Genomic DNA, 15338 nt, shown 5'->3' with positions numbered 1-15338 from the left:
CTGTGGAAACACAAAATCAATGCACACGTATTCACAACCAGAATTACAGCTCTGATTTAAATTATTAGTATAGTTTTTTTTATTTATCAAGTCAATGAAAAACTCTTTAACATCAAATCATAGGCGCCGATTTATGTTTCTGCTGGTGGACGTCCACCTCCATAACCCCAACGTGATGAGAAATGTGTGTCTTTCATTGCAAGTACAAATACATTAACAACAAAATATAAATACATCTTTATTCACGTCTGCTTTCTATAAGCAAATGATAACTGGGATAAGCAAGGTGCTTACACTGACACATACACATGCCCCTTAATACTTAATTATACTTGGTGTTAGTTTTTCAAGAGTACAGACATTTTTTTCAGTGCAATGATACACTTGATGAATTCATTGCACAAAAGTTATTTGTATCTTGTGAAGAGAAACACGCAGACAAGTACAATACCAACCAAACAAATCAGACTAAACAATATGTGAAATCTTAATTCACATATATTTTCAATGAGTGTTTTCACGAATTGCCAGTTCTCGTCTGGCCACAAGTCAGATAGTGGATTGATATCATTCAGAATATTTCATCCAGTTCCTTCTACTTGAAGATTGGGTCTGTGCAGAGGACTTGACTGGTTGTTGTGGTCTCTGTTGACATCCAGGGCTGCATTGTGTTCATTTCTAGGTGCAGGTCTACCATCTGGTCTGTATACAGACCGGATCCGGCTGACTACGGTAACCTCGGGATAAGAATGAGACAGACAAATTAATATTAGCGTAGATGCCATTCCACTTAAAATGTAACAAGTATGTTATAATCTTTTAATGGCGTAATGACTGAGATAAATCAGACACAAATATTTGTTATATTTAACAAATATTCTTAAAACCCCGTGCAAACCAGGGTGTCTGCCCGACCCCCCCAAGGTAATAAAACTAGTTGTCATGGTTTTACGAGCTGAAACTATGCAGGCCTCTGGTTAGTTCAGTCATTGTGAGTCAGGCTACAAAGATAAGACATAAAGCCTGTATAAACAGACTTTCCTGCATTAACTTATAGATTATCTGTTCTATAAGTGAACACCCCAGCCATCTTTTTGTGCACCATCTTTTGTATGGTATTTTGTGATAAAAACCAATGGTTAACATAAACTAACCTATACCAAGTTTGGTGCCTATGGGTTCGTATCATGGAGATTCAAATGCTTGTGTATATGAGATGTTGATACCTATGCAACATATTAGCATGACAAGAATCTTTAATAGTTTTTTCAAAACAACTCAACCAGTTTCATATGCAGATTCCCTGCTAGAAAACACAAATGCTCATAAAAGCCCCCATAGAGGAATTTTGCCACTCAGAAATCCTACTCATCTCATTGGTCAGGTCAACCCTTAGGGGGTATAACTTCTCCCAGATCTTAAAAGACAGTGCACAATGCTCCTCCTCTCTCTCTTGCCTACTCTGACGACGCCGCAGCTGCGGGGTGCTGCCTGTAGGCCTAAGCCTGCACCCTGGCCATGTGCTCACCTAGAGGAGAGAAAGAACTCTTTCCCACTACAAGTCTCAAATTAACAGCTTAAGTTGTTTCATATTGCTTCACCCAATGCAGAAGATATTGATTACAACTTCGGACCGAACCATCAAGGATTTCTCCTCAGCCTACAGACCAATGCTCCTCAACTGCTAAAGGCATTTTGCAAGTATCGTACATTTGAACACTACCAGCGATTTTCTCCATAGCTCCTCCTGTTTCCCACTTCCAGTTCACTCCATTATTTATCATTTTACCCATGTACGTGTGACGTGTGTGTATGTATGCGTTTGTTAGTTTAGTTATGTGTTCGTGATTTAGTTAATAAAACTTGTGCACAATACATATTTGATTCTGACTCACTGTCCGCAATAAATTGCCTCTTAAATGATTTAGATTTTGCTACAGTGCGGTAAATGCTAAGAAAATATTATTTTTCTATGGCCATGAAAAATACCCTTCTCTTAGAATTAATTAATAATCAATACTGAATGTTCACAGAATGAAACTGATTGATTGTAATTTTAAGGTAGCTACATCAAGTTAATCTTATTAACTGATTCAAAAATTAACAATTAATCATAATTAATAATCATAATGAGTTATGAATTATTAATATGTCCCCTTTGAGGTAATATTGCCACAATGGATTTTAATTATAGAAATGTGAGTGTATTATGTGTATGCTAGGTTAAAGAGACGGGCCTTTAATCTAGATTTAAACTGACAGAGTATGTCTGCTTTGCGAACAACGCTAGGAAGACTGTTACCAAATAGGAAAAGCATCTACCCGCCCACAATCGATTTTGATATTCTAGGTATTATCAGCTGGACAGAATTTTGAGACTGCAGTGGACATGGAGGACTATAAAGCATCAGGAGCTTGCTAAAATACTGAGAAGCAAAACCACTTAGGGCTTTATAAGTAATCAGCAAGATTTTAAAATGTATACAATGTTTAATAGGGAGCCAATGCAGTGTTGACAGAACCGGGCTAATATGGTCATATTTCCTGGTTCTCTAGTAAGAACTCTAGCTGCAGCATTTTGGACCATTTTTGTTTTTTAAGCCTGCTGGGCAACCACCCAGTAAAGCATTACAATAATCTAGCCTTAAAGTCATAAATGCATGAATTAACTTTTCTGCATTTGACATTGAGAGCATAAGTGGTAATATAATGATATTTTTAAGATGGAAAAATGCATATGTTTAAGATGGAAAAATGCATAGATGTTTTACAAATGCCATAAATGTGGATTTTAAAAGAGAGATTGTGATCAAATAACACACCCAGATTCTTGACAGAACATCGCCCCTGTGCACATAGCAGGAAATAAATTTATCTCCTAACCCAAAAGCTATCAAACTTTCAAAAGAAAGTTATATGCTGCATACCAATTCACATACTATCCATCCTAAAGGGTATTTAGAATTAGTGTGTCCCAAATCGTAGTATGTTGAAATGGTATTCCAAAGACACCCAGATGTTCTACTTTTTCCGGTTAGAATCCGAAGTGCAGATCCGTGCACACTCTAACGGCTAATATTGCCCACAACCCATTGGATGAGGATTCGATTAGAACTACAAACACAAATAAAAAGTGTTATAAAAAAAACTATAAACATGGTGGATGTGTGAGTCTGAAGGTTTAAGTAGAGATTTTTAGATAAAGGGGTTTGATTGATTAATAATCAGTATCTAACCTGACGAAAAGATATTTATTCAATGTTATCCATATGGGTAACACTTTACAATAAGCTTGTATTAGTTAATATTAGTTAATGCATTAGTTAACATTAACTAACCATGAACAACACCTCTGTTTAGCATTAGTTAATCTTTGTTAACGTTAACTCATGCATATATTGATGCATCTATTCATGTTAACAGCGCAATTAGTTAACATTAGTTAATGCATTAGTTAACATGAACTAATCATGAACAACACCTCTGTTCAGCATTAGTTCATCTTTGTTAACGTTAACTCATGCATATATTGATGCATCTATTCATGTTAACAGCGCAATAAGTTAACATTAGTTAATGCATTAGTTAATCTTTGTTAATGTTAACTCACACCAGTGTTAATTTTGACAGCAAATTTTGATTTAGTTTTAGTCATATTTTAATCATCGGAAATTGTTTTAGTTTTAGTCTAGTTTTGGTCGACTAAATATAAGATTTTAGTCGACTAAAATCTAATTAAATTTAAATAAGTAAGCATTTCTCTAACAATACACAAATCCAATGCACTGATACACATCTGATATTCTCCAAACTGTTTATGTTCACTTAAGACAACCAACTGTACTTTACTTGCCAAAACGGACATTTTTTGACTATTTAAGTGCAAAAAGACACGAAAGAGAGCTCAATTCAGTACTTGTTAGGGACTGACACACTTATCATTGAGGTACTATTATAGCTTTTGTTAATTTTTTTTTTTTATTAGATTTGATTTTTAGTTTTTCTGCTTTCATTGTAATTTTAGTTAAAAGTTTTAGTAATTTTCTGTGTGTTTATGTCTTTTAGTTTTTGCTTTTAAATGTCATTATAGTTTTTATCTGTTTTAGTCATTTTAGTACATCAGGTTAAGCCAAAGCTTGGAAACTAGATTAAATAAAATAAGTTTACATTTTTTATATATTAATTTTTTTTAATTTCAGTTAATGTTTATATCAAGTAATGAAGATTTTTTTATTATTTTAGGTTAACCTATAATAACCCTTATACTTGTAAAATATATAGAATAATGTGTCAAATCATATTCTTAGTCTTTTCTTCCTGTGACAGAAGATAGTTAGTTATAGTCAGAAGTAGTTTACTATGAATTAAATAGAAATTAAATTAAATTAAATACAGTTTGACCAAGAAAAAATAATTATTATAAACCATCCCGCATACACCATGACTCTTATTCTGAAATGTCTGCAGTCTGCACTGTAGCAGGCTGCTCATTAAGTTCAGATAAGGGAAATAAAATATGCATTCTTACAACCATCTAAAACATATTACCATATAAACACATCGTGTAGTAAACATTGTCATAATTCATCAACATAAGCTTATAAGCAATCTCTTGGCATAAATGTGCGCTATTCATTAATTGCGAAGCAGCCTGAAGTGCTGCTGGGCGACCCTGTAGAGCGCGCAACAGTGCTGCGTTTCCCGCGGTTAGATCAGCACATTACACTTGTAATGTGTGCATCTTCCACATAGGACAGCAGTCCTGACTGGAAATCTTCCCAAATCGTCCCTCTCTATTATTGTCGTCTCGTTTTTATTCGTTGATGAAAATTACAGTAGATTTTAGTCATAGTTTTAGTCATTCAAAACGCATTTTTATTTAGTCATCGTCTCGTTTTCGTCCGTGAAAAAATGTCGTTGACGAAAATTATGACGAAAATTATTCGTCAACAAAATTAACACTGACTCACACATATTTTAATGCATCTATTCACGTTAACAGCGCATGTTGTTAACATTAGTTAATGCATTAGATAACATGAACTAATCATGAACAACGCCTGTAAATAGCCTTAATGTTTTAAGGTTAACTTACTGTACATATTTACATTAGTTTATGTAGCAGCTGACACACTAAGGGTGAACATTTCTAACTCTCCATCTTACCCTAAAGGTTAAAATGCCATTGTGTACCTTATCAGCATTATTTATTAATAAGGCATTGATTTGGGCTGTAAACCTAATTCAGAAGTGGAAACCATCTGAACATTAACAGATATGTTGTTCATGTTTATATGCACTTTACTATCATTACTTACATTCAACAAAGCATTTATTAATGGAATTTGTGAACCTTATTGTAAAGCGTACACCAGTGGTTGGCAATAGGTGGCCTGCAGGCCAAAACTGCCCGCCAGCAATAATATCTGGCCCACACCCGCAGCCATGTTATTTTGATAGCGGCTGGTTCTGAAATAGATTTTCGTCTTGTGGTGCAGTCTAATATTATCACCGTGTCTATACCAGACGCGACTTTTTTCGCTTCGCGTTGCGCCGCAACAGCTAAAAGCTGTCTAAACTGAACTTGACAAACCGACTGTTGCAAAGCATGGGGAATCCGTTTACTGTCGGGAATGTGTTGTGTTGTGTGACTTGCGTCGCACCGCGCCGCATCCAGTGTATAGTCAATATCACTGATTAAAGTGGGTTCTATTATCTTTTGACGCGTCGCATCGCGCCGCTCGCGTCCGGTGTAGCCACGGTGTTATATTCTTTGAAAACAGCGACTTCGTTGCAGATAAAACACACCGGCTTTGCATTCACAAAACTAGGTAAGAACGCATAGTTGTCTTTCCATTCTTCTTTGTATTCCCTATTTTCGCTGTCAACTTTCCTCTTTAGACTCTTTGATAGTGCCATTTTCTCTCACCAGCTAGCTTAAATGTTAACATCAGTCTGCACATGACGTAATAGCGTACCTCCAGCACACAAACAATTTAAATAAATGCAGTTTAGTACGTGAGGATGCCAAGGAATAATTCTGAGTGTAAAAGTAGGCTACATCAAATAATTATTACAATAAGTTAGGCTCCATTGTGTAACAAGCAAATTAAAATGTTACACATTTATTATTCACAATATGGAAAAAGGAAATAAAACATAGTTTGTTAAGAGCATGACTCAAACATGCCATTAATGGGCTTATTCAAGTCCTCTTTTATTTTTTTTTAGTTATTTTTATCCATTCCGCATCTTCCACATATGTGTGTTTTAGCAAGGCGGTCTGTTTTGCAAGTTGGTGAATGAAGATACTTGTCAGGTCACTACTCCACTTTATTAATTTATCCAGTGTAAAACCCCGACACCGCCACACAAATGTGGCATTTGTTAATGACTGTCCTACTACAGGAGTAACAGCTCACTACCAGTTACAAAAGACACTGTAACAGTCTGTCACGGGCAATTCTAGTTGCATTTTTCATTAATTAATTCAAATTATCCTTTGACTATGTTCTGGCCCGCAATCTAGTGGTGAACATTTTTTTGGGGCTGATGCCAAACTAAATTTCAGACCCCTGGTGTACACTATTTCAACATTAACTGATGTGTTACTAACATTTTTAGACCCTTTATTAGCATGACTTACCATTAACAAAGCATTTAAATGAATAAAATTTCTGTAATTGTTTAACCATTTTGTAATATTTTGTTTGTTTGCTGTGCGACACAGAAGGCGTTTTCTCCTATGCAGCGACTGACAATACATAAGCTACACCAAAGCACAACATAAATTCACAAAATCACATCAATTTTATTTGTTCGCTGTACTCCAAATCTTTAGAATCCATATGTTTGTAAGGAACAGATCCAAATTTAGCCCTTTATCCGGCGATCTCTCAGGAGCGACCGTCACAATCAAAGCCCGCGCTCATTATGATTGAAATTCGAAAGTTGCGCCCTCAAGAACCTTTATGGCATGGTTTACGGCACTGATATTGAACGCTCATTGGTTCTCACCTGCTTTGTCACAGATTGTGACAAAATCTGTGACACAGCAGTGACAAAGCTCCGCCAGATGACCAGATACTGGTCGCTGCATCGGAGGGTAAGCTTATGTCCTCCGGGGATAAAGATTTGGCTGCGCTGCCCCCTTCGGCTGTGGCACCACTACCTCTTGGCAGGGTAATCCACATCTCCCCTCCCGAGCATGTAAGTTCTCGTCCTCTCTGGCAGGCAAGGCTTAAACTGATTGTGGAGAAGCTGCCTCCGCCCTGTATGCCATTGCGCTCCTGCAGGTCTATCAGGCCAAAGCGCTCAAGGAACTGCACAAGGGTAGTTCCGACCCAGGTGTTATGCAGCAACTGCGTACAGCGACGGGCCTTGCCCTATGGGTGACAAAAGTCACTGCACGCTCCCTGAGTCGGGCGATGTCCATATCCAGGAGCGCCACCTGTGGCAGACATGCGTAAGCCTGATAAGGTTTGGTCCTCAACACCCCTGTCTGTCAGGCCAGACTCTTTGGCGAAACTGTTGAAAACTTTGCCCAGTTTTCGGCAGCACAGAAGAAGACGGAGGTGATCAAGCACATCCTGCCCTGACGACCAGCTGCTGCCTCTATCCGGTCATCGGCTGCAGTGCCTCTGCCTGCTCATCGCCAAGGGTGCCCCCTGCAGCCAAAGGAGCGTCCAGCCCGTCCAGGCCCCCACCAGACCAGGCGGCAAGCGGCTCTGAGATGAGAGGATGTGGTCTTCGGGAGATGGTGATGGCACCACTCCCTCCCCCGGAGGAGGGCCGGGTGGAGAATCTTTTGTTTTCTTTCTGTTTCTGTACCCACATTTTTTTTTTTTAAAAAGAGAGCAATTTCCTTCATCTCTGGGTCACAAGAGAGCGCGGTAGGCAGTGTGCGATGTGGTACAAACGCCTTGCCACTCCTTTCCCCTTCTTCCATCACCAGCGGGCAGCAGTGTGCGGTTTGAGGATGCCACCAAGCCTTCTCACACACCCTCTGCCCCACCTTGGAACAGAGCACACTCAGACACCACTTTGGAGATGAAGTGGGCCGCCCCAGTGCCTCCCGAGTCGAGTCCCTGTGTTCCACTTTGCTGCCCCGCTTGCACGGTGTCTGGGAGCCTGGCTCCCAGTGCCTCCCCAGTTTTGCTGGCTCTTCTATATGATCAGACTCAGCTATGTGATTCAGTTTGCCTGGCATCCCTCCAAGTTCAGGGGCATCCATTTCACCTCTGTGCGGAGCAGCGATACCCGTCTTACAGACAGAGATCGACGTCCTATTGGCGAAGGACGCAATCAAGCTGGTCCCACCAGCCGATATGAAGACAGGGTTCTACAGCCCCTACTTCACTGTACCCAAGAAAGGCGGTGGGTTATGGCCAATCTTGGACCTGCGAACCTTTAACCAGGCCCTGTACAAGCTCCCGTTCAAGATGTTAATGCTGAAATGCATTTCTGTCATGACAACTCTGAGTGTTTGGCATGGTAATGGGTATGACAATGTAGATGTGTTTGGTCTTGGCAGAATATCTGCTACGATGCTGCTGCTTTATTGCTGCTGCTGTTGATAATTGCTGCTGCTGCTGCAGAGCAAGTACAGGATTTGCTACTGCCAATACATACACGACACGCTGCTATGAGCAAGTAAGACATGCTGCTGCTGTACAATATAGCGTACATGAATTACCCATAGCAGATCTATACAGGTGGAGCTGGGGAAGGTGGAGGATTTCTGAAGCACGCTGCACTGCTAAGGCAAATATTAACTCATGTATTTAAAGATTGAGCACGCAAGCTCATTGGCTACTAATACAGCAGGAACCAATCATCTGTGTCCTATAGATAATGATGTGATTATGAGCAGGTTGAGTTAAAAGACCTATTAGCCTGCCCATTAGAGTTTCATGCCAGAACTTTGTATTTTCGAATGCATCCACCCCCGAGATTGGTTTGCAGCGATCAACCTGAAGGATGCGTACTTTCACATCTTGATTCTCCCTCGACACAGACCGTTCCTACACTTTGCATTCACGGGGTCGAGCATATCAGTACAAAGTCCTACCCTTTGGCTGTCCCTGTCGCCTCGCGTCTTTACGAAGGTCACGAAGGCAGCCATTGTTCCGCTCAGAGAACGTGGCGTTCACATATCTCGACGACTGGCTGATACTGGCACAGTCTCGGGACCAGTTGTGTGAACACAGGGATATGGTGCTCCATCACCTCAGCCTGTTGGGACTTCGGGTCAACTGGGAAAAGAGCAAACTCTCCCCTGTGCAGAGGATCTCTTTTCTCGGTATGGAGTTGGACTCAGTCAACCGGACAGTGCAACTCACAGAGGAGCGCGTCCCGTCAGTGTTGAACTGCTGGAATTCGTTCATTGGCAGGACAGTGGCCCCACTGAAACTTTTTCAGAGGCTCCTCGGGCATATGGCATTCGCAGCAACGCTGCTCGGATTGTTTCATATGAGGCCGCTTCAGCACTGGCTTCACGGCCAAGTCCCAAGATGGGCGTGGTAGAGCGGCATGCACTGGGTGTCCATCACCCCGTACTGTCACCAAACCTTCATAGCCGGACCCTTCGTTTCTCCGGCGGGAGTCCCCCAAGAACAATGTCTGTACATCCTGTTGCCACAGTTGCTGTACCTCTGCTCTCTGTACGGCCAAGTCACTAGCTTGGCAAATATGCATATATGCACCTGCTGCTCATTATATACTCACGCTGCAGTGCAGAGCAGCTGATGCAATTATCGCATCAATGTGCATTGGCTCATTTTTGTTACACTCAAAGTAGATTGGTCTCTCAAAGTGATCCCCAGTTCGTCGGTCAGTTCCGACGTACGTCTCCATTCCCTCCTTCAGGGAATGAGGGTTACATATGTAACCAAAACGTTTTCTTGTACAGGTTTATGTTCCATGTTAAAAAGTTAGATAGGACCATTCATCTTTCACTGACAAAAACCTATTCTTTACTAGAGCATATTTAGCCTTCTCATTTAGAACAGAATAAGTCTCTCTTTTCAATCTATTTTAAAAGATTAGCAGAACAATTTTCTATCATGTTCTTTTCAATAACAAAGATTTCTTTCTCAAGCCACTCAAGAGTCAATTTCAAAGTCATGGTTGAATGAGATGTATGTTGCTGACAGAAATCTCTAATATACACCACAAAAGTAATACCCATGTAGCCAGCGCAATTGGGCCAATTGTGTCGGCTCACTTGACATTGTTCTGGCAGCGGCTCACCAAAAGTGAATTTGGCAATGCTTTGGATGTGTGGATTTGGCCCGATTTGCACTGAGACATTGCACATTTAGCCACATTTGGCCCGATTACGGGCAAGAGACAACATTGCCTGTGATGTCAACAATATTCATTAATTTTCAACAATATTATTGATTTGACTGCACTGACACTATTGGATGAGAACTGAACTGAGCTGGACGATGACATCACTGTTTTCTGTAGAACTGCTATAGATGAAATGAACTAATTTAATAATTTATGATCTTTACAATGGAACTGTATCAACACTGAACTGTTTTCTTTTAGAGCTGCGAAATTAATTCTGTTTGTATCATTGAATCATTTTCCTGTTACAACTGTAAATCTGCTTTGAAACAATCTGTATTATATAAAGCACTACAGAAATAAATGTGACTTGACTCAGGTCAGACCCAACATGAAGACGTGATGCTGAGGCAGAATGAATTTCTCACTGAATTTGGTTTTGCAGCTGCACAATTTTTTTGAGTGTACTGTAACATGCTTTACATTTAGAGTTTTATTCAACCTTTTAGACTTTTGCATTGACTACTGTATTTTTACAGCATGCAACTGCTGTATATACAGACATTCAATACAATATAATATTCAATATAATACTGTACTTGCAGTACACAATATATCCACCTTAGTTGTGATGGTTTCAAGAAATGTATTTTAGCAATTCAGAAAAGCTATTATTTTTTCCTTTTTTCACACATTCTCTTTTTTCTTAACTAGCTAAATTTGGAAATTAATGATTTAATTCATATAATGAAACAAGCTTAAAGTGGTTAAAGGGAACTTTAACATTATTTCTGATTATTTATGCTCTCCATGACAAATGTGGAACAGTTAGGTCATGCGCTCATGTCCTCAAGGCTAGATTACTGTAATTCCCTACTGGGTGGTTGCCCTGCACGCTTAATAAACAAACTACAGCTGGTCCAAAATGCAGCAGCTAGAGTTCTTACTAGTACCAGGAAGTATGACCATATTAGCCCAGTTCTGTCAACACTGCATTGGCTCCCTATTAAACATCATATAAATTTTAAAATCTTGCTAATTACTTACAAAGCATTAAATGGTTTAGCTCCCCAGTACTTGAGCAAGCTCTTAACGCATTATAGTCCTACATGTCTATTGCGATCTCAGCATATACCTGGATAATATGATAATACCTAGAATATCAAAATCAACCGCAGGTGGTAGATCCTTTTCCTATTTGGCACCTAAACCGGGAACACTTCCTATAACACCTGATGTACTCGTTACATCATAAGAAGAATGGCATCTATACTAATATTAGTCGCTCTGTTTATCCTGAGGTTTACCGTAGTCAGCTGGATCTGGGCCGTATCCAGGTCAGATGGAGGACCTGTGCCTTGATACGATCACAACGCATCCCTGAAGTGTCAGCAGAGATTGTGTCATCTATCCCTTGTGAAGGCCTCATCGACACTACAGCTAGTGGCACAGATCCCCAAAACAAAAAAATCCCGTTCCATACCGGCGTGATGAATCCGATCTTCAACCAGATGGAACTAGATTGAACGTTTTGACTGTTCCAATCCCAATCTGATTTATGACCCGTAATGCTGCCTGAATCATAATCATGCACTGTTCGTTGTTGGCCAGAGAAGGACCGGCCCCCCGACTGAGCCTGGTTTCTCCCAAGGTTTTTTTTCTCCGTTTTTGTCACCTGATGGAGTTTGGATTCCTTGTCGCTGTCGCCTCTGGCTTGCTTGGTTGGGGACACTTGATATTCAACAATGTTTTTGATCTGCCAGCATTGACACCATTGTATGCGAACTGAACTGTGCTGGACGATGACATCACTTTTTTCTCCTGAGCAGCTGTATAGATAATTAAACTAAATTAATAACTAATGATTTTTTACAATTGAATGAATCAATACTGAACTTAATTAAGTTGGACAATGACAATTTTCTTCTAGAGCTGCTGTGCAGCCAAAATTATTTTCGTTATCACTGTAAAGCTGCTTTGACACAATCTGCATTGTAAAAAGCGCTATATAAATAAAGGTGACTTGACTTGACTTCTACTATATGAGTTTCAAGACACGCACATCTTTTCATCAAATGACAACACCTGGCAGGCTTTTTGTGTTACAAATTGCGAGAAGACCAGAAGAACTTCTTGCTACCGTGGTGAATAAACCTTTGATAATCTAACATATAATTTTAATAAACCATTCTACACATAATATCAAAGTAATATTTATTTATAATGAAGCTATAATTGTGAGTTGACTGACATAGTGCTAGAGTTTAGCTCCAACCCTAATTAAACACACCTGAATCAGCAAATCAAAGTTTTCAGGATTACTAAAAACTTCCAGGCAGGTTTTTTGAAGCTGGTTGAAGTTACACTCTGCAGGACACCAGCTACTGAACTAACCAATGCGAAGTCTTAATTTTCTAATAAATTCATAAACGATTCTTATTGCTTTGTCTGTGGCCAGAATATGACATGATTTTTTTCCACGACAGAAGCATTCTATTAAAAGACAGTAATGATCACTATTACTAATTTGCATCATACATTTTTTGTGTAAATACATACTCTATATATTTTCCCTCTTTTGGAAAGTCGTTGAAACGCATGTTTTTTTCTTTTACTATTGGAGCAAATGGGAATACAAAAATTATATTTGCTGTCCTCGCCCATTCACCGCTATAGAAATTTACCCAACTATGAAGATTTCTGTTCAATGTTAATATGCAAGGGCGTAGTTTTGGTTCAAACGTGTGTGTGTGTGTGTGTGTGTTTTGAGGACACAAATGTGTATAATGACATGGGTATTACAACGTAAACATGGTTTATGCAGACACTTCTTGTTTCCTTGTAAACCAAATGGCTTAAAAAAAAAAAAAAAAAAAAAAAAACACATACTAAACAGTGTTTTTTTTTTTAAATTCAAAACTCCTTCAACCTCTGCAGCAATGCTGGCAGCACTCATACGTCTACTTCCCAAACACAACCTCTGGATATGATGCTGAGCACGTGCACTAAACTTCTTTGGTCGACCATGGCGAGACCTGTTCTGAGTGGAACCGGTCCTTTTAAACCGCTGTATGGTCTATGGTCGTGCTGCAGCTCAGTTTCAGGGTCTTGGCAAACTTTTTATAGCCTACACCATCTTTATGTAGAGCAACAATTCTTTTTTTCAGATCCTCAGAGAGTTCTTTGCCATGAGGTGCCATGTTGAACTTCCAGTGACCAGTATGAGAGAGTGAGAGCAATAACACCAAATTTAACACACCTGCTCCCCATTCACACCTGAGACCTTGTAACACTAACGAGTCACATGACACCGGGGAGAGAAAATGGCTAATTGGGCCCAATTTGGACATTTTTACTTAGGGGTGTACTCACTTTTGTGGCCAGCGGTTTAGACATTAATGACTGTGTGTTGAGTTATTTTGAGGGGACAGCAAATTTGCACTGTTATACAAGCTGTACACTCACTACTTTACATTGTAGCAAAGTGTCATTTGTCAAATGTGAGGGCTTTACTCACTTCTGTGAGATACTACAGATAGAAAGATAGACAGATAGATAGACAGATAGATAGATAGATATGGTTATGTATTTTATATTACTTAAGCACCTGGGACCTTAACAATTCTTTTAAACTTCCTACCTCAAAGTGCCAACATTTTCTTATATTGAAATGGTCTCCATCAGGCTCATAATGTTTTCGGCTATGTCAGGTTTATCCTGTCAGTCATCTTTAGAACAGAACACATTTTGCACATGGGGAAAACTGATTGTTTGGTCAATAATTCAAGAAGATAGATAGATAGATAGATAGATAGATAGATAGATAGGGTACTCTTTGGTTGCTAAGGAGTGGCTTGGCAGATGTCAATGATACTCCAAAGGCTGCTTGCTGGTATGAATGATATGACCTGAGTCATATTCTGACCCGAGTTTGGTGGTTGTAGAGTTAAAGCTCTAGGAGGAGTTAGAGTCAGAAATTTAGGGTCAGAAGAATAATATTAACTAGAAGCTAAAGTTCGAAGATGAACTTTGATGTTGGCTTGAGAAAGCCTTGATGGGCAGCCTGAGTCAAAAGAGTCAACGCACATGTTTGTTCGGTGTTCTGGAGCTGGCCCTGCCACAAATAAATAAAGAATGAATGAAATAATTTCTTGTATTTAGGGATGTAACAAACAATTATTTTGATGATCGATGGATCTATTGATTATTCTATCGATTTTTTTTTTGGCCCCACTTTATATTAGGTGTTTTTACTTACTAAGTACTAACATTTAAATTGATCATTTAATTATTGTGTAAATGTTTTTACATCGTACTTATATTTGTACTGAATATATCTACAGCTTTAGTTATTTCTTTAATTACACAAGGACACATAATATAAAGTGTGACCTTTTTTTTTTTTTTAAATTGAATCTATTATTTTCTGATATAGTGTCAAATATAGTGGCTTACCAGTATAACCTTAATTAACCTACCAATAAATAATCACTAATTTGTTATTAATATTTCAAGGTTTATTTAAACATTTCGTCATAATATTTACAAAATACGCATCTCTATGTGTCACACAAAACCACTTGCAAGCTCTAAATGTACCTCTTTAATGCATTCTTGTGATAGAATCTTGTCCAACCGTTTGATTGTCTTATTTAGCAAGGTTAAAAAATACATGAGAATGACGAACATTAGTGAGGATGCGTAGCAGTGGGCACTCACGTTTCCACTTAAAGCCAACTTAAAACATAATAAATTCTAGTATGGGTTGTCATGAGTAGTTTAAAAAGCTTTCTAATTTATGTTGGTGCATGATGATGTCTTTTTAGTTTATGTGGCTGTTTTAAAACATGTTTGACTTTCTTCAAAGTGTTTTAAAGTAGTAAATTCTCAATAGATTCAAATGGGTTGCACATAATTTAGTTTATCTTCAGCGCCTCAATAGGATACAAAACGTTTTACAGTTTTTGAGCATGTAAAAAGTTGCACACCACTCGGGAACAATTAAATAAACCGAGCTTCAGTCATATTGCCTTGATAATTGG

General features: G+C 38.9%; 1 protein-coding gene across 17 annotated transcripts in view; it reads right to left on the bottom strand.

Annotated features, from left to right (window-relative positions):
• The window catches only part of LOC127518793 (plakophilin-4-like), a 263494-nt gene that overhangs the window by 33297 nt on the left and 214859 nt on the right, over positions 1-15338 (bottom strand). The gene's annotated exons all lie outside the window — the stretch shown is intronic.

Source organism: Ctenopharyngodon idella, chromosome 9, assembly GCF_019924925.1.
Source record: "Ctenopharyngodon idella isolate HZGC_01 chromosome 9, HZGC01, whole genome shotgun sequence".
Classification (NCBI taxonomy): domain Eukaryota; kingdom Metazoa; phylum Chordata; class Actinopteri; order Cypriniformes; family Xenocyprididae; genus Ctenopharyngodon; species Ctenopharyngodon idella.
Note: the sequence above shows the minus strand (reverse complement) of the source record. Positions and strands in the feature narration are given on the sequence as shown.